General features: G+C 36.5%; 1 protein-coding gene across 2 annotated transcripts in view; it reads right to left on the bottom strand.

The window, feature by feature from the left end:
* The window catches only part of WASL (WASP like actin nucleation promoting factor), a 112,191-nt gene that overhangs the window by 59,942 nt on the left and 26,292 nt on the right, over positions 1-25,957 (bottom strand). The window lies entirely within an intron of this gene.

The following is a 25,957-nucleotide window of genomic DNA, read 5'->3' as shown; positions in this document are numbered from 1 at the left end:
TACATTTTTATAAGAATATAAAAATATAACAAAACTACTCTCAGGCCCTCTATTTTATAAGACTGTCTTTGAGATACCTAGTTATGACAGGGTTCTAAGAGGACACATGTATGATTTCTCCATACTGGAATGCAAACAGTGCCCTTTTATAACCCCTTATGATTACTTCTTCAAGTTCACCTTTTCATGTTTCCCTTGACTTTTATATCTGTATTTCCAAGTTTCTACACAACTTTAGTCTGAGGGACTACATAAGTTTTTGCTAGGTAAGTATGTTATTCTTGTGTTGTAAGCCTATATCCTTGCCTTCAGTAACATCATACTTCAAGCTCTCCACTCCTAGATGATGTCATGGCTTTTAAATCTTATTTGATCCTAAATGTAGTTCTTTGATATTTGAATTCTTTCTTTAGCAGTGCTTGTAGTATTTTTCTATGATCTGTAAACTCTAGATTTTGGCTATAATGTTCCTGGAAGTTTTCAGTTTGTTTGTTTGTAAGGATGTGACCTATAGAGTCTTTCTATTTGTCCTTTGTCCTCTGTTCCTCAGGGATCTGGGTGGTCTTCTTTTGGAATTTCTTAAAATATGTTATATAGGTAGCTCTTTTTGGTCATGGCTTCCAAGTAATCCAACTATTCTTGAATTACCCCACCTTCTTCTGTTTCTGTGTCAATTGCTTGTGCTACCAAATTCTTTCCTTTTTCTTTCATTTCTTCAGTCTTTTGACTTTGTTTTTTATATTTCTGGATGTTTCATGGAATCATTAACTTCTATTTGCTTCATTCTCTTTCAGGGAGGCCGTCTTGGGTATTCTTGTATGAAGCTGTTAACTCCCCTTTCAATTTTTCTTTGTATTGCTCTCATGTCTTTTCCATTTGTTCCCCTTCATATACTCATTTCATTTTTTGAACTCTTGTTTCATCTATTCCAGGAATTCTGAGTAAACTTGTACCCAAGCTGTATATTTCTTTGAAGCTTTGCATGTAAAATGTTCTAGAGTCACTCTTTTCTTCTAGGTTTGTGTTCTGAGTGTCCCTGTCACTACAATAGCATGGTGGGATTCATTTTTTGTTTGTTCATTCTGTCAACCTCTTTCCTAAGTTTGGACTTTATGCTAAATTAGCAGCATACTACTAGAAAGAATGTCTAGACTGAGCTTGTGTCCTCTTGGATCCTACTACTGCTTTCTGGGGGGTGGGGAGCAAGGGGTACTGAGTGTTGTTATTCAGGTTCCCATAGCAGTCTGATCCAGATTGCTGTCTCCCAGTGTGAGTTCTGAAACCTCTTGATTTGGGTTTGGGTCTGAGCAACAGTTCTGTGGGTTTGCCCCTAATGGATTTCCAGGGTAAACTTCTGCTAGACTCAGGCATTACCAGCTAGCTAGAAAGATCTGCTGATTGAGAGTGACAGAACTATAACCTTCCTTTGGCGTGGAATTCCTGCTCTGGTTATTTCTTTGCAGGTTTCATACTGGCCTGGGGGTTAGATCTGAGACCCTGTTCTACTCCTGGGGTCTGAGACACACAGCTGCTGCTTGTGTGTTGAGCAAGGAACAAGTTTAGAAGCAAGCACTCCTCATCCTGGAGTGTCACTCTTAGGTACAGGTCTTCCCCTCAGTCTACCCTGGATCTGGGACTAGAACTAGATATTGAGTGATAGAGCTGCCAGCTGGCACCTTTTCCTGCACCCTACACAGGTTTAGGCCCCTCTGCTGGATCTGGGACCTCTTCTTGCCCTGGTGCACAGCCTTTCTCCCACCTTGGGATGCTCTAGGCAGCATGCTTCCTGGCCAGACTCTATTCCCCTGGTTTATTGATCTCTTGTTTCTTTTCTTCAAAGTGGGCTGGTAAAATGACTCACTGGAACTTTAACTTGAACTTCTATATCAGGATTTGGTCTGGTACATTTTTTAGATCTTTGTAGAGTTGTAGGGAAGTGTGGCTGGACTTTTTCCAGATACTCTACCATCTTAGCTGGTCTCTCAGAAATCAATTCTAGTTTCAGATTTAGCAAAATCACCTTTTCTTTCTGGACTCCATTAGGCAGGCTCAAGAATAATCTACCAGTATGTGGAGCAATGATATATAATTTTCAATTCTCTTTTATATTGCTAAGTATATGGCTAAGAGAAGATAACAACTTTTAAAGCACAGAGTGAAAAGAAATATTAGGACTATTGTAGTTAACATTTTAGAGTATAATAAAGTGTCTATCATTTTTACCATGCTTCCTGGTTATTTAAAAAAAAAGACAACCTCAGGATTTTAAAAGATAAAGGTAAACAAAGCCTACCTAAAATTACACAGAAGCATTTCCCTTTAAACATTCGACTTGTAGTGGATGCTTTTCCAATACTAAAGGCAAAATGTTTGATTTTTATATGTTCAAGTTTACAAGTATTCAAGCCAGATCTTACAGATCAAGATAGATAAATATTACCTATGGCTTTCCATAAGTTGCCAAAACAAAACTAACTCAAAGCACTAGAACTTACATGCATCATCTATTTCTGACATCCTGCCACTAATAATCAAAGGACAGTTCTGTTTTGTGTAAGGCCTGAACAAAAAAACTTCTCAGACCCTTCCCAATCTCAGAATTCTACGATTACTCTACTACTTGTTTTTTACTATTCCACAAGAAACTAATTCAACACCAAAATAAATTACTTAACATCTGAACTACTGCTACCCTCTATCTGCTTTCTTTCCTCTTTCTTGTGCACTGCTAAACACTGCTAGAGGAAGTCAGGCAAAACCATGCAAATGAATCTATCCTTAAATTTGTGTTCTCTAATGCCAAGTGGTCTTCACTGTTGCATGGCAATCTTTTTGTTTCTCCTCCACTGACTCACACTTTCCAGAGTTGCTATTTCAAAATTTCTCTTCTATTTTCTCTCCCTTCCTCTTAGCAGAGAATCCTGCATCCTAATTTATTAAGTAAAGGCCATCTGTCCGTGTCATGAGACTCTCCTCCCCTACTCCATACCTTGAAACACATCATCATGCCCCATTCACTCTTCTTTTGCTCCAATCTCAAAGAAGTGGTAGTTTCTTGCTATGACCTATTTCTCAACTTACTTTCTTGATCTCATTTTATACCCTCTATGAAACTGTCCCTTCAATCATTCCCTCTCTCATCTTTAATCATTCCATATCCAGTAGCTCTTTCCCAGTTGTCTGTGAACATGCTCAGAGTACACATACCCTCAAAAGACCTTCGAGTAACCCTACCTTCTCACTTTCATCCTACCATATCACTTCATCCTTTTACAAACTCCTAGAAAAGATCTACACTCATTATTTTCATTTTCTCATCTTCTATTCATCCCTTACCTCAGTCACAACTGAATCTGCTTTCTCTATGGTTACCAATCATCTCTTCATTGTTAAATCCAAAAACCTTTCACAGCTCTTATTCAATGTGACCATTTTAGAGACTACTTCATAATCACAACAGTTGGCATATAAATGCTTTAAGGTTTACAAAGCACTTTACATAAGTTATGTGATGTGCAAAACAACCCTGAGACAGGATGAATTATTATCACCATTTTATAGATGAAGAAAATGAAGCTGAGCAACATTAAGTGACCTGTCCAGGGTCATGCAGCTAGTTAAGTGTCTGAATCAGGATTCCAACTCAAGTCTTCCTGACTCCAAGATCCATGCCCATCTGTTTTCCTAACAGTTTGTTTCTTTCCTTTGCTGAATTATGGTTCATTTTAACAGCCATTAAGCAAGATTCTGTCCTGAATCTTTTCCCTCTCCTCTAGAGATCTCATCAGTTTCCATGGATCTAATTATCATTTCTATTCAGCTAACTCTCCAAACTATAATCAGCCCTAATCTCTCTTCTGAACTCTAGTCACATTTCATTAACTGTCTGCTAGACATCACCACCTGAAGGTGTCATTAGCATCTCAAATTCACCACATAAAAAGTTAAACTTATATATCCTTCCAAAATCATTTCTCTTCCAAACTTTCCCACCCTTTAAAAAAAAAACTAAGAATAGTTTTCAGATGAAGAAATTAAAGCAATCTACTGTCAAATGGAAAAATTCTCTAAATCACTATTCATTAGAGAAATGCAAATCAAAACAGCTCTGAGGTACCACATCATACCTATCAGATTGGCTAACATGATAAAACAGGAAAATGATAAATGTCGGAGAAGATGTGGGAAAACTGGAACACTAATGCATTATTGGTGGAGTTGTGAACTGATCCAACCATTCTGGAGAGCAATTTGGAACTATGCCCAAAGGGCAATAAAAATGTGCATACCCTTTGACCCAGCAATACCACTTCTAGGTCTGTATCCCAAAGAGGTCATACAAATAGGAAAAGGACCCACACGTACAAAAATATTGATAGCAGCTCTTTTTGTGGTGGCAGAGAATTGGAAATTGAGGGGATGCCCATCAGTTGGGGAATGGCTGAACAAATTGTGGTATATGAATGTAATAGAATACTACTGTGCCATAAGAAATGATGAGCAGGCCAACTGCAGAAAAACCTGGAAAAATTTATATGAACTGATGCTGAGTGAAGTAAGCAGAACCAGGAGAACATTGTAGACAGTAACAGCCACATTATGAGATGACTAACTTTGATAGACTTTTCTCTTCTTAGTAATACAAGGATCTAAGACAACTCCAAAAGACTCACGATGGAAGATGCTGTCCACCTCCAGAAAAAGAAATATGGAGTCTGAAGGTGGACTGAAGCTTATCATTTGCTTGCTCTCTCTCTTTTTTGTTTTGTTTCATTTCTTCTTTCTCGTGGTTTCTCCCATCAGTTCTAATTCTTCTTTACAATATGACTAATGTGAAAATAGGTTTAATTTGAATGTATGTTCAGAGCCTACATCAAATTACATGCCATCTTGGGTTGGGGGAAAGGGGAGGGAGGTAGAGAAAATTTGGAACTCAAAAACTTATGGAAGTGAATGATGAAAACTAAAAATAAATAAATAAATTTTTTAGAATTGAGAATAACATCTTGTCAAGTCACCCAGGTTTGCAACCTAGAAGTCATCTCTGGCTCTTCCCTCTCTCTCATCTGACCGTATCCAAAGAAATGCCAGGTCTATACTACCTTCCCATCTCTTACTTCCATCCCCTCCACTTACAAGGTTACCATCCTGGTTACCTTTCATCTAGACTATTGCAATAGTTTTCTAATTGGTTTCTCAGTTTCTAGTCATGTCCTTCTCCAATTCATTATCCACAGAGCTCCCATATTAAAGTTCCTTATACAATATATGCCTGACCATATCATTTCCCTACTAATAAATCTTACACGGTTTATTCATATCTCTATACAAAATACAAACTCCTTATTCCAATAATTAATGGTCTTCCCACTTTAGCTCCCACATACTTTTCCAGAACTATTTCAAGTTCCGTATTGCAGTGTGTTTGCCTACCTGTTCTCAGAATTCAAAATGCTGCCCTGCTCAGTCTCTGGGCCTTTGTCCAGACTAGTCCCCATCCCTGGAACGAACTTTCCTTCTTCATTCATGCCTCTGAGAATTTCAAGTTTTGTTCAAGACTCAGCTCCCATCTCTCCTTCCCCAGCTGATAGTTCTGTCTCTCTTCTAAAATTACTCTATATTTATTTTGTGTGTGTGTGTGTGTGTGTGTGTGTGTGTGTGTGTGTGTGTGTAGTGTCACTTGAGTAGATCTGTAAGTTCCGTAAAGGTATATCCAATGCCCTGCACATTTTAATTGTTAAGTGATTTAGATGAAAGACTTTCTTTCTTTAAAGTCTATTTTGTATTCTTATTTCAATGAGATGCTTGAATGTTTTTAATAACTTTGGAGATGATACTTACTTGTTCAATGAAAACAAAGGCAATGCAATTAGGGGACTTACAGGATAGAGATGGAAAGTCCTATTTCCATGCTTTCACTGCTATTTAAAAAATGGTGAAGGTTGTAGTTTGTCCTTCTTTCTCAAAGAGGACCACTGATATCAGGAGGATGATATCTTGTCTTGCCTGTGAATTGTATTTAAGTGAGGCAGAGCTACTCAAAGTCAGTCTCACTCTCTCCTACAGAATCACATAAGTCCAGTGGCAAGACATAAGTCAAGATGACTGGTGATGGCCTGGGATACAGTGAGTGAGAGATGCCAAAGACGAATGAGTCAAACAACCACTGCTGACCTTTAAGACAGATTCAGAAGAGGTGGAGGGGGGGAAGGGAGATGGAAGTCAAATGGTGAATAAAGTCCCTAAGAAGTCAGGGCGAGTGGGATATGAAAGATGTCAAGCGCTCTGCCATAAGATGTTCACAAAATTTGGGCATATTTATGGTTTCTAAATTATAGAATCTCAAAAATGGAGGGCTAGAAAACACAAGGTGGATTTAATACAATAATTTTTTTTTTAAAAACAGTGCACTAACATTAGGCATTATGCAAGGATGGGGATAGAAAGACAAACAAGAAATAGTCACGGCCCTCAAGTACTTTATTTTCTCTCTTTCATTTCAGAGATAAGTAAATAAAGTCAAAAATGTTAACTGACTTCCCCAAGGTCACACACCTAGGTACTGGCAAAATTAGAACTAAAACCAAATCCAGTGACTTTTGGTCCAATGTTCTATTATACTATGTTGTTTTTCATACCTTATAAAAATAGAAAATCTTTCATCTAATTATATATAAGTACTTTTAAAGCTATTTTCTAGCATCCCTAAAACATAAAATCACAAAAGCATATAAATCTATCTTGTAATATTTGAGCTGGAAATGACCGTGTAATCCAAGACTGTCATTTTCTAGATGACGACGCCCAAAGAGCTTAAGAAATGTACTGGAACTTTTTTTAAACTTAGGAAAAAAAACCACTGTGTTCAAACAGAAAGGACCAAAACACACACACACACACACACACACACACACACACACACACACACACACACACCTCCTACTTAACTATCCTTGTATTGTCCAAATCCTACAATATGCAAGCTACTACTCCTATAACCTCTGATGGTAGCCATGAATAAGCATTTATTAAATACCTACTTTATGCTAATATTGTGCTAAGAGCTAGGGAATGCAAAAATAAACAATGAAATGGTTCCTGCTCTCAAGGAACATATTTTATTAAGATAGACAACATCTATGCCCCCCATTATATTCAGATTATATACTGCACTAACATTCGGTATGAGAAATCATGTAGATACAGGTCTGAAGGGGTCATGAGTAGGAAGAGCTGAAGGGATTGAGAGTGGAAAAAGTTTAAGAAGTGTGGTGTAGAAGCTACTTAAGCTGAATCTTAGGGAGAGTGAGGGATTCTCGATGAGAGTGCATTCTAGGCATAAGGAATGGCCAACACAAATGCATAAAGATGGGAAATGGAATATGTTTAAGGAATGAACGGAAGGTCGATTTGGCTAGAGTGAAGAAAGAACCATATATAATGAAACTGGAAAGGCTGGATCCATGTTTAAAAGCCAAACAAAGGACTTTCTATCTTATCCTATAGGCATTTAGGGAACCATGGGAGTTTACTGAGTAGGAGAGTGACATGGTCAACTATGTATGTAAAGGCTATCACTTTGGCAGCTGTGTGGCAGATGGATTAGAAAAGGGAGAGACACGAGGCAGCTGACCAACTAGAAAGTTACTTCAATAAGCTAGATAAAAGGTTACAAGGATATGAACAGGGTGACAGTCATGTGAGTAGAGAGAAGGGGATGGATACTTGTATCCTGATGTTGTGAAGACAGAATTGACAAGACTTGGCAACTCATAATGGTGTAATGGAGAATAAGGAGTACAGGATGAGAACCCTGGTAATTAGAATTATCACCTCTATGCAGATAACTGTCAAATCTATAAATGCAGCCTTAAAAATCTCCCGATCTCTAGTCTCCATCTGTTAGATATTGCCATCCTGTTGCTCTGCATAAATCTCAAACTCATTATGTTCAAAGTGGAACTCCATCTTCCTCCAATCTCTGCCTTCAGGTTTGAAATATCAAGTTAATCTACTTTTCTCCCTCTCTCCATATCCAATTAGTTGTCAATTTTACCACTACAATAACTCTAGCATGCAGCCCGCACTTACATTAATACCAATACCACCCTACTTAAAAGGCCCTTGTCACCTCTAACCTACCCTATTTCAAAAGCCTCCTAATTGGTCTCCCTACTTTTAGTTTCTCCAATCTCTAATACATCCTCCACTATTGCCTATAAAATAATCTTCCTAAAACAAAGGTCTATGTTACTTCCCTGTGCAAAAATCTTCAGTGGCACCTCATTGCCTCCATGAGTGAATATAAATTCCTCGGCTTAACATTTAAAGGCTTTTGCAGTCTGACTCCAACTCTGCATTCCATTTTTTGCCTTTCAACAAGTGTCCCACAAGCCTGGAATGCACTACTTTCTTCCTCTGCTTCTTAGAATAATTTCCTTTAAGGTTTAATTCAGGTGCTAACACTCCTAGGAAATTCCTGATGAGCCTAATTTTTAGTTAGTGCTCTTTCCATCCTCAAATTACGGTACACTCACTAATCTGTGTAAAGGCAGCCTTTCAATAGAATGCAAACTCCAGAAAGGACAACTGGTCAAATTTTGTAAGAGTATGTTTATATTCTTAGTACATCAACCAAACCTGCTAATCTTTGGCAGGCCATAGATAGAGCATCTATATTTTAGAGTCCTTTCAGAAAAAACTATTAAAACTGCAAATAATGTAAGCTGTATAGTGTAGTTGTAATATGACATACTCAAATACTGAAATGGATTTGTGTTCTTACCAATATGAATATTCCCTTCAACGAAGCAGACTGCATTACATTTATACCTGTCCATCCTGTGCAATTCTTGTCCATGTCCTTTCATTTGATAAGAATCTATTAAAAGCTTACTATGTGCCAAGCTGTGTATCAGGTGTGGAGAATGCATAAACTCCCTGATGTGAAGGAGCTCACACTGTATTTGGGGGAAGTTCACTACAGGCAGTCCATTCAATACTGTGAATGGCGAGGGGAGAACACCTTCTTCAAACCCTCTTGGATAAGTGAAAGTTATGAAGAAGTTCACAATGGGCTATTAGTTATTCTTCACTCTTGTCCCAGGAACTGTCCATCTTTAAAAAAAAATTTCAATTCTACATTTCTTTGAAAACATCCTTTGCATGGTTTCTTCCTAATTCCTTGTCTGCAATCTTTAATTCTTCTGAGACTACAGTGTTACTTGATTTGCAGTCAAATAAAAGTTAGACAACAAACATTTAATATGTGCCTGTGTGTCAGGCACTGTGCTAAGGGCTTGGGATACAAAGAAAAGCAAATACACAGAAAAAGTAAACGCCCTAAAGAGTTTATATTCGAATGAAGTTGACAACATGTAAACAACCATGAACACATAAGAAATACAGAGTAGATGGAAGAGAATCTCAGAGGGAAATCGAGGAGAGGGTTGGGGGAAAGAGAGGTGAGAGATTGGGAAAGGATTCCTGCAGAAGATGGAATTTGAGCCGTGTCTCAAAGGAAGCCAAGGAAGCCAATAGCCGATGTGGAGGGAGATCATGGGGGACAGCCAATTAAAATGCAGTCAGGAGATGAAGAGTCCTGTTAAAGGGATAGCAAGAGGGCTGGTGTGGTGTTGGATCAGAGTACATGCCAGTTGTGAAGAGCTTAAAATGTCAAATAGAGCATGTTATAATTGATCCCAGAGAAGTCAGGGAGCCATTAGATTTTATGGTGGGTGGCGGGTTGTGTGTGTGATACGGCCAGGCCTGCATTTGAGGAAAAGCATTTTGGCAGCTCAAAAGACGACAAAGTGGAGTGTGGAAAAACTTGAGGCAGGGAGACCAACCAAGAGGCTATTGTAATAGTATATGTATGAGTTGATGAGGGCTTAAACCAGGGTAGTGGTTACGAGTGGAGAAAGGGGACAGATATGGAAGATGTTGTAAAGGTAAAAAAATACAAGACTTGGTAACAGAATGGGTATGTGGAGTAAGAATGAAACAGGAAATGAAGAAAACACCAAAATTATGAGCCTGGTGACTGGGAATATGGCAAAGCCCTTGACTGTGATATGGAAGTTTGGAAGAGGAGAAGATTTTGGGGGGAAAGATCATGATTTATTTTAAATAGTCTGAGTCTGCGATGCCAACAGGACAATCAGTTAAGAGATGTTCAAAAGGCAAGCGGCGATGAAAGACTGGAGTTCAGGAGAGAACTTAGAGGTGGCTATAAAGAACTGGAAATCATCTGCATGGAGATGATAAATGAGCCCCATGAGAGCATGTAATTAAATTAAATATGGCAACTTGCCATATTTAAACAAGTTACTGATTCTGGGAAATGAGAAATGGAGGAAAAGAAACTGACACTGCTTATAACAATTTCATACAAAATTGAAGTGATACAACCAAGTGTCACAACAAAGAGAGCAAAAGAACCTAAAATCTGCCACAGCCAACAAACACTGATTTTTTTCTTTTTGGGTCAAATGGAGAGACAGGGCAGCCAAAGGCAAATCTAGTTTTGAATATGAGCTTTTACATAAAATCTTTCAGAGAAGGATAATGGAGTATTATTATGAACAATACTGCCTAATAAAATATACATAAACATACAGAGGAAAAGATCTATGAAGTGTTGTTTTTTTTTTAACAAACTCTTTTCACCTTTAAGGACAGTTGTAGTCACCACATTTGGACTTTAACTTCACAATCCCAGATATGATTACAGAAAATGAAATGGCCCTAAAGAAAACAAACATGGGGAAAACAGCTGAACTGGAAGAGGTAGCTCTAGAGGAAGTTAGTGCTACAGTTGAAGGCATTAGAGGTAAGATTCATAAGGAAACCAAAAAGAGAGGAAAATACCAAAAGCAAGAGAAAAAATTTTAGAAATTACTATCATTAAAAAGAGAGAGATTATGAGAATATCAACAACTACTAGCACAAATGTCTATTTTCTGCATACAATTTTTATGGGGATAGTCTAACACAGGCATCAACACCATCCTTAGTGGAGGTATTAGAAGAAAACATATGTTTTTGTAAGTAATACTTCACAGTAGACCATATCCTTAACCATCACACAAGATAGTAGATATCACTGTGCTAATTGTATATTAAATGAAAAAAGCATTTGATAGATAAACAAATTGAAGTGTTAAAGATTCTCTTCTAACAAAGTATCTTCAATGCATACATGAAAATTAGACAGGACTCCATGGAAGATGTAACAACAAAGAGGACTGTTCAATATCTTCTGTTATTATTATTAACATCAAGTGAAAAATAGGTATATGTGTATTTTTAAGTATAAGGCCAGCACTATTTCCATCACACCAAATGGATATAGAATAGAAAAGATGGCAAAGGGGAGAAGCAGAATTAGTAGAACAGTGGGTAGGGAGAGCTATGTTAAGTTTCGGGGACTATAATAACTGCAATTATTGAAAAATGCCATTAGTCTAAGACCTTTTTTCCACTATTGTACTGTTTTTTAATATGCTAAAAAAAAAAAAGGTAATTAATACTTACATCTAAACATGCCTGACTAGAAGTTAAAGGCCTTATTGGCCAAATAATGATACATCTGATTTTCCATTTCTAAACCATTTTCTCTTTCAGAATGTATATTACAACTTACTCCCTTTAAATTCTTCAATATACGGTTGTCAGAATTAAGTAAAAGTGACTGCCAAAGACAATAATATAAATTTAAGTCATACTGAAAGGCTTCAGAACTCTGAACACTGTGACCAAACAAATTCAAAGAATGATATTGAAGCACACCTTTCATATTTGGCAGAGAAGTAGTAGACAGTAGTAGTTCAGGAGGAGACATGCGTTGTCAGACATGGTGTACATTTGTTTTGTTGTACATTTTAGTTACAAGAGAGGAGTCTATTAGGGTGGGAAAGAGAGGGAGTTATTGGGAAGTGACAGCAATGTTAAAAAGAGCTTCAATAAAACATTTTTTTTTAAAAAGTGATGGCTGGTGGCCTTCTGATAAGAGAGGTGACAGACTCAAGGTACAGAAAAAGACATTTTCAGGCACAGTCACTGTGAGATTTTGTTTTGCTTGACAATACATTTTTTGTTACAAATGTTTTGGGGTTTTTTTCTCCTCAAAAAAGTTTTTCGAGGGAGAGGAGTTGGGAAGGAGAAGAGAAGGAGAGAGGAAAAAAAGAAAGAAAAAGCATAGGAAAAGCATAGTCAGTGGAATATGTTTCTGAAATGCACTGAAGAAAAATATAAGGAAGGCCAGAAGGAATCAGAAAAGCAAGACAGTTTTGAAAGTAGCATGTTGAATTTGTTATATAGTCAAAAGGAAAAGCAAGCTGTACACAAGAGATTCACAACTGCATGTACAATCTTCATCATTCTACTGTGTATAGGGAAACATTCCTTTCAGTTGGTGTTTGCTAAGTTCAGAATAAAAATAAAAGGAAAAAAGAAAACGACTGCTGGCAGAAAGGAAATCTTAAAAAAAAATTAAGAATCATGGGGCAATAAAGTGAAAATTCTACAATAATCCATTTTTAAAATAATAATTTTCAAAATTAAGCCACCTCTAAAAGCAGTAATTAAAATTAGAACTCAAGCTAATTATTATTCTTACTAATTTGTCAATTTGTCTCCAGTTACTGAGACATTCTGTTTACTGTGCAGTGTTAAAGAGGGACAAAATGATACTGGTCATAAAACAAGAGGTACAGAACTAAAAAAAAATTACAATAGGTAACACCCTATATTGGTTGATCCCCCTACCCCTCCCTGTCTCCTCCAAGTATTAAGATTTTGACTCAATCTAAATAGAGAAGGGAAGTTGCTTATTAATTATAATGAAACTTACAGGGCTTAGTTTTTCCACAACAATCTTCTTCATAAGTCTATACATGTAGAGCATATTTCTAGTTTTTCCTATTTATTAAGTGACCCTTCTACTTGGTGCAACAGCAGTTCAATGGCAACTTTCAGAAAATTATTTTTTATATTTAGTCCATGGTTAAACTTAATAGCTATAACTGTTAATGCATTAAGGCCTTAATAAGACAATGTTTCATACGTTTATTTTCTTATTTCTGAGCCCTCTAAATTTGTTTTTAATCACTCAACAACCAACAACCCCTAAACTTTTATTTGTTCAATAAATAAATCATTAGATAACTCCCCCCAAAAGTTCAACACTACCAGATCCCAAGAATATATTGCCCATTCTATAAATGTTTCACAAATTATTGTTTCCGTTCTGGTATGTGCTATTTCAGTTCACATTCATATAAACTCTGCCAATGGAATAAATCCAGGAAAGCAATCAATTTCAACCCCTAAAATAATAAGTTTTTAAAAATTTCCCCTTTAAACTGTTGTTTAAATCCACTTACACTTATCATAATCACAGTCACTGAATACAGAATTATATAACCAAGATAGGCAAAAAGACCCATGGTGCTGAAATTTAGAGGGTGTTGAAAACACTTGTTTTTACTAGAACTTCAAGAGAACTTTAGCGGCCAGCAGAAATGTTTTGTTGAGATATTCTGGAAGTTACCAGATGGTGGGCTTCCTTCCACTATACCCTAGGTAAGTCCTGCCATAAATAGGACAGTATCTTGGGATCTCTCCTTGCCTGTGTGGTCTTGTGTCACAGGGTCTGAGATCTTTCCTCCAAAGTTTTCCAATCCTCCACCCCCAAGTGAATAGTCCTAAAAAAACTGATTTGGAGGGCACCTCTTGGGCACATTTAATGATGCCTACCCTAGTTCCCAAAATTGCTAGCTGTAGATCTGACCATCTCCGAGTTGAATGAGATCTAGTCTAACCAGTATCTGAACAATATTCCCCTCTTACAGTTGGCTGTTCAGTCTTTGATTGTAGACCTGTAGTAGGGGGAACCCAATTCACTTTTGAATAGCTCTAATTACTACCAAGTTTTTCTTTATATCAAACCTAAATTTGCATTGTCTTGGCAACCCACTGGACAGTTCTACCATCTGGAATCAAGAAGTCTAATTCCTCTTCTATAAGATAGCCTTCCAAATACTTAAAAACAGCTATCATGTTCCACCCTCCCTAACTCCTTCTCTTTCATTTTTATCTTCGCCAGGCTAAACATTCCCAGTTATTTTAAATGCTCCTTAAATTCTTTAAGCAAGTTGTCCTCTGGACATTCTTTGGCTACTTAAGTAAATAAACATTTGTTGAGCACCTCTGTTGTGCCAAACACTGTGCAAAATAGGGATATGAAGAAAGTTGAAAAACTGACCCCACTCTAAAGCAGTGCACAGTATGATGAAAGAGACAATATGCTAACAACTATACGCAAAACAAGACATACACAAGATAATCAATATCCTTCTTAAAATGTGGAACCCAGAACAGAATACAATACTTGTAGGATTCACTTTAGGGTTTCTGAAACTTTAAAAATTCATTAAGTATGATAATCCTGACCCTCTCCCCATATTTATTTTACTTTTAAAGTAAACCCTGAGGTTATTCTAAAATTATTCATTCAATTTGACAAAATAGGATTCAAATATTTGGGACTACAAAGGCAGGTATATTTTTGTATGCAATTTTCCTTTCCATGTAATATATAATTAATAAACAGAAAACATTCTTAAATTTATTATACATCATCTGGGAAACAGGTCAAATTTATCTACATAGGATAACAACAGATTTAGCACTAAAAGGGAACTTAGAGATTATCTAGTCTTACCCCACTCTCCACCCTTTCCCAAAGATGAGAGGCAGCATGGAATGGTGATTGAGGAAGCCTTTGATACAAATCCCACTTTGATACTGTGTGAAACACTCTGTGATACCTTGCCAGTCACTTATCCTCTCTGGAGGAAGAAACTGAGCCTCAGTTTCCTCATGTATAAAATAAGGGGAATGAATTAGATGACCTCTAAGGTGCCTTCATGCTTTAAAAATAATGTTGGGGCAGCTAGGTTGCATAGTGAGTAGAGCACTGGCCCTGGAGTCAGGAGGACCTGAGTTCAAATCCGGCCTCAGACATTTGACGCATGTGCTAGCTGCGTGACCTTGGGCAAGTAACTTAACCCCAATTGCCCTGCCAAAAAAGCAAACACCCCCCCAAAAAATAATGTTAAAGGACAGGATTATTGAAAGATGAATGTAAATCAGCAGTAGCAGCATTTATATAGAATCTACTATGTGCCAGGCACTGTGCTAGGAGCTTTACAAATATCTTATTTGATTTTCACAACTACTCTGGGAGGTAAATGCTATTATTACTTTCATTTTACAATTGAGGAAACTGAGGCAAATGGATTTAGTGACTTGCCCAGGTCACACAGCTAGTATCTAGGGCTGGATTTGAATTCAGGTCTTCCTGACTCTAAGCTCAATGCTATCCACTTCATCACCTAGATGCCATTTGCATTAGGACCTGGAGGAGTACATCTCCCACAAAAAAACAATAAAACTCTAAAAACGAAACAGAAGGAATGGTGATAAAACCAAATAGAGTCAGCCATAAATCAAGCTCTGTACACTTAAGGACAACACACACACACACACACACACACACACACACACACACACGTTTGATTAAAGTAAGATTGTTGACTTCTGTAAAGTTGCTTTCCTTTAGAAAAGCAGATCAAAGAACCTGTGCTAACAGCCCTCCTGTATGCTGGTGTTATTGGTCTTACACCCCTACAGCAGCTGCAAGTAGCACTGTTATACTATATAAGTAAACAGAAGAAAATGTCAGACATAATGAAGAAATATCTTGGACTGAACAAAGACCAAGAGGTGAACCCTGAAGAACAGAGCTACTCCATAACCAGTCCAAAATAGCACCCAAGAGAAAATAATTTTCTTGCCACAAGGACTATAAGGGTACCTAAAGAAATGAAAACAAGATACAAAATGGAATAGCTAGAGAAGAAAGAAAAGCAAGGAGAATTACTTTATTAGAAGAGACGATGAGTGGTAGTCCTTCCCTGAGAATTGAAAAGAGCTTGGAAAAAAAAAAAGAAGAAAATGTAAGGCATATATTATCAAAAACTAACCTGGAAAATAGATCAAGCAGAGATTATCTAAGAATCGTTTGAAAATTCAATTTTTAAAAATTTAATGAATGCAACATTTTGAGAAATCATGAATAAAAATAACCCATATCTCAGAACAAAAGAGGCAAAGTCAAAACATAGAAAAATCCTAATCATTTCCTGAAAGAAACTCAAACAAAAATGCTCAGAAACATCATGTTCTAAAATCTAGAACTTCCAGGTCAAATAAAAAGAATGCTTCAAGCACGCAAAAAGTGCCAAGTATCAAAGTTTAAGCACCAAAGAGCCACAGTCAGTATCATACGTATCTGACAAATTTTGTTGTTGTTAGGTACTGTCAGTTGTGTCCAATTCTTTGTCACCCCTTTTGGGGTTTTCTTGGCAAAGATATGGAGTGGTTTGTCATGTCCTTCTCCAGTTCATTTCACAGATGAAGAATTGAGATAAACAGAGTTAAGTGACTTGCCCAGGGTCATACACATAGCTAGTAAGTGTCTAAGGACACATTTGAACTCAGGAAGAAGTCTTCCGGACTCCAGGCCCAGCACTCTATCCACTGTGCCATCTAGCTGCCTACTTGACAACAACTACCCCACTTAAAGGTGAGTCGAGCTTGAAATATATATTTTAAAAAGGAAAAGAAAAAGGCTTATAAACAACTAAAGTGCGGAAAATGGCTTTAAATGATCTTTATAACCTGGTCCCTTCCTATCTTTCCAGTTGTCTTACACTTTACTTCCCTCTACATGTTCAAGGATGCTGTCCTTGCTATTGCTCACACAAGACCTCCATCAACCAACTTTGCATTTTCACTGGCTGTCCCTCATACCTAGAATTCTCTCCCTCCTCATTTCTGCCTACTGGCTTCCTTCAAGTCTCAGCTAAACTCACACCTTCTACAAAAAGCCTTTCCCTTAATACTAGTGTGGCTTCCCTTTGAGATAACCTCCAAAGTATCCTGTATATCTTTGTCTCTTCCTATTAGACAGTGAGCTATGTGAGGGCAGAGACTATATTTTCTCTGTATCTCCAGTGCCTGGTGTGATGCCTGGCACATAGAATTTTAAAAATGCTTATTGCTTGTTAAACACTTTGACAAGAAAATGCAGAAGACAAGAAAAAAATGAAAAGTACACATATTTCATCAACTAAAAGAAACTGTGAAGTTGTGCTGGTTACGAAGGGGCAAAGAAGCAAATGTTCTTTTAGAACTCGAATGTCTCAAGGATCACAAAGAACATTAAGCAAGACAGGCAAAAGAAGAAAATGAGAGGAATAAAAAATAATACTGGGGAAAGGAGGAAGAGATGGAACACACTGTCTTGAATAATGGAATGCATGAGATGAAGAGTATATGAATATGGAGGAGTAGGGGGAAAGAGAATCCCAGGATACTTCCTTTTATCTGAACTTGACAAAGGTAGAACATATTCACATGTAACTTCCATAAACACACACAAACAACATGGTATAAGAATATATTAATTCCGGAAAGAAGATAAGTGGTGATAAGTAAGGTGGAGAGACAGATTTAAGATGAAGGGCAGGATAAATGAAGGCTTGCAAAACAGACACCAAAGTTCGAGAAGGATGAGGGCAGGAGAAATTAAAAAAGAAAGAAAGAATAAACAATTGTGATAGAGGGCAAGGTAGGATAAAAAGATGAGGGGCAATGGAGCGGAAATAGGTGGTAAGGAACTTCGATTAGTGTTTACAAATTCTTAATGTTCTAAATGCTATAAGCCATATAAACTTCTTCTGCAGTAGAAACAAAAAGAACATGAATGTTACCATTCATTTAAAAAATCTACTTTATAAAATCAATTCTGGAAGTAAACTAGAAAATGTCAAGTACATGTGGAAGCAGGAACACTCAGGAGGCAATGCTAAATAAACAATCTTGTGGTTTCCAATCTCAATCTAAAAAATAGGTGTTTACTATCTTCTTTCAGTATTATGCTATGTATGATATATGTCTGCAGTACAGATGCATTAAACTGGTTCATCAGTAAGTATTTATAAAATACCTACTGTGTGTCTACCATTGTACCAAGAGAATCACAGAAGAGTGTAGTGAGGGGTCCTTGTTCTCAGATCAAAATGGCTGATCACACACAAAAAAAGTGAAAGCAGCCGTTAAGTCCAACATATCTAAATCTCAATGGCTCTAGCTCTTTGGATATAATACTATATTCACTAAATTTTATTATTTTTCACAGGCCCTCCTAAATTCTGTAAGTTTATGGAGGTTTAAAACATACAGAAAATGCAATGTTTTCTATTCAAAAAGATAATTTCAGCTGAAATAGTAAGTCTGAAAGAATCAATAATGCTTCAATTCTGGAAACAGGATGGGAAGAGAAACGGATGAGTGCTTTACATAGCTACCATATCAGGTTACAAAACTGCTCATATTACAACTACACTGTGCAGCTGATTGGTTACAGATTTTAAGCCTTCATTTTCTAAAAGCTTTCTGAAGTAATGAGGCCTTTTTAAAACAACAAAATGAAAAGGTAATTGTCATAGCTCATACCTAAGATAATCCTATGTTTGGAGTACTTGTATAAGTTAAGGACTACATTGAACAAAGTTCCTGAGAATATCTTATAGTTTAATGAAAACTGCATCAATGCACCTTATACATCTGCTTTATTAGAAATTCAAGAACTCAAAACTTCATTTTATACGACAGATTCTAGATAGCTACATGAATTTCTGGACTCCTTATATTTCCTTTGACCTTGGCTATAAAATTAAAGATGTTATCTGGGGAAAAAAATCCAAGAGCAGCACACAAATGGTAATAAAACTATATTGAAGATATAATAAACCTTTGAAAAAAATCACACATTTTTAAATAAGAAAAAGCATCATCAATATTTTTGGCTTTTAAAAGGCAGCATGTCTAGCACACTGCCTTGCACACAGTAGTTACTTTATAAACAGTAACAACTGAATTGAGAAACACAAGAATTATTAAATAAGCTTTACTACATTATCAATAACTTATACACAATAAAAAACATAATTAACAATTTATATGACTAGAAAGTAGGCAATTCATATAACCAGAGTGTGTGATAACAGAAGGACCATACAGTCCAAGTAGTAATATAATTATCAACCAAAGGAACAATACTAATAGCAAGTAGCTAGGAGATTTATATTTGGCATGACAGATTAAATAAATTGGACTAATGCCATTATTACAAAGAAATTTTGCTTCTACCAAAGCTCCTCTGAAATATTCCACAGAAGAACAAGAATCTACAACTTCTTCTGGTTTTTTGGAATGTCTCCTGCAAGTTGTTGGCTTTTAAAAAATAAGTAGTTTGGCTTGAGCTAAAAAGCAAAGGAAGAAGAAATACACAAGTAATAATTCAAAACGTATATGAGTAAGATTAGTCTTCAGGTGAATCAAACCAAATCTCTGAGAAATTCTGTGATGATGATAGCTAACATTTATATAGCACCTAATACATGCTAGGTACTGTACTAAGCACTTTATGCATACCATTATCATTTGATGATCACAACAACCCTAGAAAGTAGGTGCTACTATTATCCCCATTTTACAAGTGATGAAACTGAGGTAAACAGAGGTTAAGTGACTTGTCCAAGGTCACGGTTAATAAATGTCTAAAGCTCGATTTTAATTCTGGTCTTCCTGACTCTAGGCCCAGCACTCTAACCACTGGATCAAAAGATTCCATTATTTTTGAATCCACAAATAACGAATTTTTCATTTGGTTTCTAGAAATTCTTGCAATGGCAATAAGACAAAAGAAAAATTAAAGACACAGAGATAGACAAAGAAGACAAAAATGATCCCTGTTTGCTGACAGGATGGTATAAGAGAATTGGTCAAGAAATTGAGACACTTAATAGCTTCAGGAAAGTAGAAGTGTATAGATGTCAGCAGCACTTCTAGACAGCAACAACAAAATCCAGTTAAAAATAAGAGAAAGGGAAATTCCATTCCAAATAACCACAAAATGAATAAAATACATGGGAATCAATCTATGGCAGATTTGGGGCTATTCCAATCAAACCACCAAGGGGACACTTTATAGAGCTAGGTGAAATAACACAATTCATTTATAAGAATAAAAGACCTAAAATCTCCAGAATATAAATGAAAAGGGGAGGAAAGCATACAAAAAAGAGGGAAGAGCACTTCCAGACTCATCTACTATAAAATAATACTCACAAAAAATATTTGGAAACTATGACAAAAATTGCTGGAAGAAATGAAAAGTAGTTTTAGAAAAGTTAGATTTATACCATCATCTTATGCTATATAGCATACAAAGGTCAGAATGCAATATTAAAGGTCCTATCATTAAAAAAAAGAGAGACTTATATCAAGTACCTTTTATAGGTATGGTAACAGAGCCAACGATTAACTAAACAATGGCCAGAGATGATTAAAAAATAATTCTGATTACATAAAAATTTAAATGTTTTTATACAAAGTTAATGCAATTAGGAAGCTGGGTGGCAGACTGGATAGAGCATTTGTGGTAGGACAGCCCTTTCCTGATTCAGGCCAGGAGCCTCCCAGCATATACAGAGACAAGCCCAAGAGTTGTATAACTTGGCGATCTCTGGGTCCAGAGGCAGCAGCAGATTAGAAGGTTCCCAAAGAAAATCATAGGATGGACTGGAAACCAGACCCTGGAAGCTCTGGGAAGCAGCAACTGGTCCTGGTAGTTCTAAGTCCAGAGTCAAAGGACAAGGGTTCAAACCATGGCTCTGCTCCTGACCTGCAGTATGACTTTGACAAGCTCCTTCACCTTACTGGGTCTCAAGTTTTTCTCATCTGTAAGAAGAGGGTGTTAGACTATATGACCTTGGTCCCTTCTCTAAATCTGTGGGCCTATAGTCTCTAAGGTTCCTCTCAGCACTAAATGCTGTTTTGTGAGGAAGTTCCAAAGGTAAAGTGACTTGCTGAAAGTCATAAAACCAGGTAGTGATACAGCTGGCACTAGAAACCAGGTTTCCTACTTCCCAGCCCATCATCCTTCTACTCCCTTATTCTCCCTACACGAAAATGCTACTGACGCAGTCTGAACTGCTTCTAAAGTCATGAAGCTTTAAAGTTCAAAGGGACCTCAGAGATCATCTATATAACCCAATTCTTTTAAGTCTAGAGATAGGGATGTTGAGGCCCAGAGAAGCAAATTGTCCAGGTGATGCATGCAGTAAACATATTAGTCAAGTTTTGAACTTAGCACCTCTAATTCCAAGTTTAATAGTCTTTTATTCTTCTGTGATCCTTTCTATCCCTTATTTAGTCATGGATTTTTCTCCTATCCATCTCACTACAGTATGCTGAGTACAAATATATCATATGTGGTTCACCCAAGAAAAAGCATCTCTGTTTACACTCTGGCAGGTAAATTTAAAAGTTATATCAAAGTGTCAAGAATTTTAAGTCTGAAACAAATGATTAACATGTATTGCTGCGATTATATGTATTATAGATACGAGTTAAGTGCTCTGTCACACCACCTTTGAATATTTGCCACAGAATATGGCCTTTGTCACTGTCCTTGATTCTCAGATTGGTTTCTATCTCCTCCACTCAACTGCTAGAGGAAATGTTCCCCCAGTGATAGTACAATCAGGAAAGAGTTCCAATCCTGCTTCTGACCTGTACTAGTTGTGTGATTACGGGCAAATCACTTAAACACTAAGCCTCCTTTTCCTCAACTGTAAAATGGGATACCTGCTGTCTATACCTAAGAAGGTAATTGCAATACATTCATATGCCAAACACTTTGCAAGCTCTCAAGTGCTAAATAAATGACAGTTGTCATTACAACAACTACTAGTATTATTATAATGACTTATTACTACTACTAAACTCCATAAAGCCCTACTCTAAGACACCTCCTCACGACACAGATTTATCAAAGGCTATGCCAGCAAAGTATAAGCTCTAGCAGATTCAACCTTGCTAAAAAGGTTTTCAGTATGATCTTCATAAAAGACTGAAAAATGCAAATATATAAAAACAAAAGATAGTAGTAAAGACTTATTTTAAAAAAAAGAAACAATGAATATGATAAAGAGAAGCATGTAAATACTTATATGAGCTAATGCAAAGTAAATCAAGTGGAAGTATGATGATGATGATGATGATAGCTAAATTTATATAGCACTTACTATGTACAGACTCTGTGCTATTTCATTTGATCCTCACAATAACTCCAGGTGGCAGGTGCTATTCTTATCTCCATTTTACAGATTAGGACACTGAGGCAAACAGGTGTTAAATGACTTTCATAAGGTCACACAGCTGGTGTCTAAGGCCAAATCTGAACTCAGGTCTTCCTGACTCCAAGCCTGGCACTTGAGTTGATTCACTGTACCACCCAGCTATCCAGTATGCAAAGCAATGTAAGTGGAAACCACAAAAATTAAAAAGAAATGCTGTCAATTATAAACTTGGCCCTGAAGAAAAGAACCCACATCCCTCATCCCTCCTTTGAAGATTTTGTGAATTATACGCATAAATACTACATATAATGCCACAGTTGGCAGATAATCTTGGTTAGTTTTGCTCAACTTTTTTTTCCTTTTCTTGGTCACAAGAAATGGTTTCTGTCTTTTAAAACATCCTTTGCTATAAGAGGGTTCTCAGGTTCTGAGTTCTATTGGGAAATGTAGATATAAAAACAGAAGATATCAATAAAATTGGTTTAAGAAATTAAATCAATTCTAAACTTGAATAAAGAATGAAATAGGAACCTATGCCTACTACAGGGGAAAAGCACAGGATTTGGAGTCAGAGGACCCAGGTTCAAATCCTGTCTTTTCCATTCACTACCTATGTGATCTTAAGCAAATTACTTAATCCTCTCTGGGCCTCTGTTTCCTCATCTGTAAAACGAAGAGGTTGGACTAGATGGTGTCTGAGGGCCCTTCCAGCTCTAAATCCTGATCTATTTAAACAAATTAACACACACAAAAAAAAACTAAAACAAAAAAATGCACAAAAGACTAGACATAGACACTATCATTTGCTAAGGAAGTTTCACTGAGGTAAATCAAATACCACAATGAGATCAGAATCTAGGAACTATTTTGGTCAGCAAATACTTCATCTACTTTCTAACCAGAGATATGACAGCCAAAGACAACACTAGCTCAGAATATAAATTCATATGTAAAATCTTACAAGAAGATGTTAGAAAATAATGAGCAATAACTCATCATGAAAGAGAAGTAGTGGAGAAAAAAAAACATCTTTTTTTTAAAGCTTGGCAAGCTCCCAACTAAATCACCCCAAGGCTAAAACAAGATGGTAGACAAAGGAGATTAAAAATGGAAAAAAACTAGAAGAGCTCCAGAACAAAATGTTTTCTCCACCAAGGAAAAAAGAGCCATCACATTTGGACTCTAACATCCCAGTTCCCACTATATTTCCTGAAGGGGTGGATATGGGACTTAAATACATAAGTGGATGAATGAATATATACGTATACACAAGAAAGAACAGGTGGCCTAGACAAAGTATAGACAAAGAAAGTCAGTGCTGGAGGCAATATAATTGTGAGGCCTTCAAGAGTCAATTCTAGAGACATCTGAAAGAAGAGACAGAACACTTGGGAAAAGATCTCATACTTTATTATTATTATTACCAATAAAAAGACAATTGGAAAATATCAGTAAGGACTGATCCATATTCAACTTTTCCAATCTCTACACAATCTTCATGATAATAATCTACACACATAGCAAGGGAATCCTTGAAAATGGTTTGAGAAGAGTACAGGCAACCTTTCACAAACTGTAAGAGACTCAAGTCTTCAGTCATACAACTCTCTGAAAGGTATAGAGAATACAAGATCCCATTATGCTTTTATACTGTCTCTCCTCTAACAAAATGTCTTTCACACGCTACCAAAATTCTTTTAAAGATTATTTTGTTCAATAACCCTGTGATTATAATATGAAACACAGGCTAAAAAAAACCAATTTTAATTGTCACAAAAGACTAAGTGTTTTTAACTGTCATGAAAGAAATCCAAATGGAAGTGTTATTTCCTACTGATGAGGTTTTTCCATTGTACTAATTAATAGGTGCAATTGTGGTAATTCCATCAAACCCTGGAAACACCACATTACCTACCAAATGAGATTCACAGTAATTAAAAAAAATCCAATCTAATTATTCAAACATGAAAAACTAAGTAGACAAGAATGCCTTCTATCTAGATTATGACATGCAGTTGGAAAGAAAACCAATCAAGTTTAATCCAAAACATGTAACTTCAACAGACACTGTGAATGGACAATAAACTAGACCCAAAACCAGACAGGAAAAAGTGAATGAACCAGATTGCTTCTTGTAATTGTAGTGCTTTTAATTACTCTAAGCAACTCCCTGAATAAAGGGCTCCTATGGAATACCACAGTTTCCAAAGAATTAAAGCTGTGGATCATCCAAAAGCAAACAGAGGAGTGTGGTTTAGATGAGTAGGTTGTAACATATATCACCAAGAAAAAACTGTTCAGGAGAAGTAGCACATATGATTTCTTTAGACCAGGGGTTCTCAATTTTGTTTTGTTTTCTTTCTCATGGTTTCTCTCATTCGTTATAATTCTATGCAACACGACTAATGTGAAAATGTGTTTAATAGGAATGTATGTGTAAAAAGCCCATATCAGATTGCATGCTGTCTTGGGGAGGGAAGAGGAGAAAATTTAAAATTTATGGAAATGAATGTTGAAAACTGAAAATAAATTAAATATTTTTTTAAAAAATACTATTGGGCTATAAGAAATGATGAACAGGCAGACTTCAGAAAAACCTGGAAAGATTTATACGAACTGATGCTGAGTGAAGTGAGCAGAACCAGGAGAACATTGTACACAGTAACAGCCATAGTGTGCAAGGACTGATTCTGACAGACTTAGTCCATCTCAGCAATGCAAGGACCTAAAATATTTCCAAAGGACTCATGAAGGAAAATGCCATCCACGTCCAGAGAAGGAACTATGGAGTTGGAATGCAAAGCAAAGCAGACTATTTTCTTTTTTGTATTTTTTCTTTCTCATGGTTTCTCCCATTCATTATAATTCTTCTATGCAACATAGACTAATGTGAAAATGTGTTTAATAGGAATGTATGTGTAGAGCCCATATCAGATTGTATGCCGTCTTGGCGAGGGAGGGGAAGAAAATTTGAAACTTATGAAAGTGAATGTTGAAAACTAAAAACAAATTAATAAATTGGGGGAAAAATTATGCTCACAGAACCTGGCTCTGCTTTGAAAAGATACAACTGGAAATTAGGGTGAGTTGAAGATAACTGAATAGCCTGCATTCAAGCACAGAAACGCATGCAGTATCAAGAGATCTAGTGGAAGGCCCCTAGTGTGTTGGGTGGACCTGTGAAAAATTTACAGGAAACCATGGAAAAGAGTCACATAGGATGAGAAAGTATAGATGGGTTACAGTCTATACCACTGGAAAGAGTAACCACATCAATGACATCAAAGTTTCAAAAGTATCCGAATTCAGTACTTCATGTGGCAAAGCATTTTTTAAACATGGTTACCAAAAGTCTTAGTGCAGATCTAAGCTATTAAAATTTTAATATTAATACTACAATCTTAAAAACTACAGGATGTCCCAAAAGTCTTAGTGCAGTCTTAAGTGATTAATGTTTCAATTAATCTTTATCTTATTTGTTAATTTATTTTTAAAGTGATTAATGCTTAGCTTTAAAGCACATAAAAGTACACTAAGACTTTTGGGATACCCTATATGCATAAAAAACTGAAGGGTCTATATAGTAGCTTTCTCACATCAACCTTTTAAATGTAACATTGAGGAAAGCCGATGTCCCAGTAACCTTTAAACAATAAATTGCTCACCCATCTCTCTCCACT

The sequence above is a fragment of the Trichosurus vulpecula genome, chromosome 5, assembly GCF_011100635.1.
Source record: "Trichosurus vulpecula isolate mTriVul1 chromosome 5, mTriVul1.pri, whole genome shotgun sequence".
Taxonomy (NCBI): Eukaryota; Metazoa; Chordata; class Mammalia; order Diprotodontia; family Phalangeridae; genus Trichosurus; species Trichosurus vulpecula.
The sequence above is the reverse complement of the archived record's forward strand: the minus strand, read 5'-3'. Positions and strand labels throughout refer to the sequence as shown.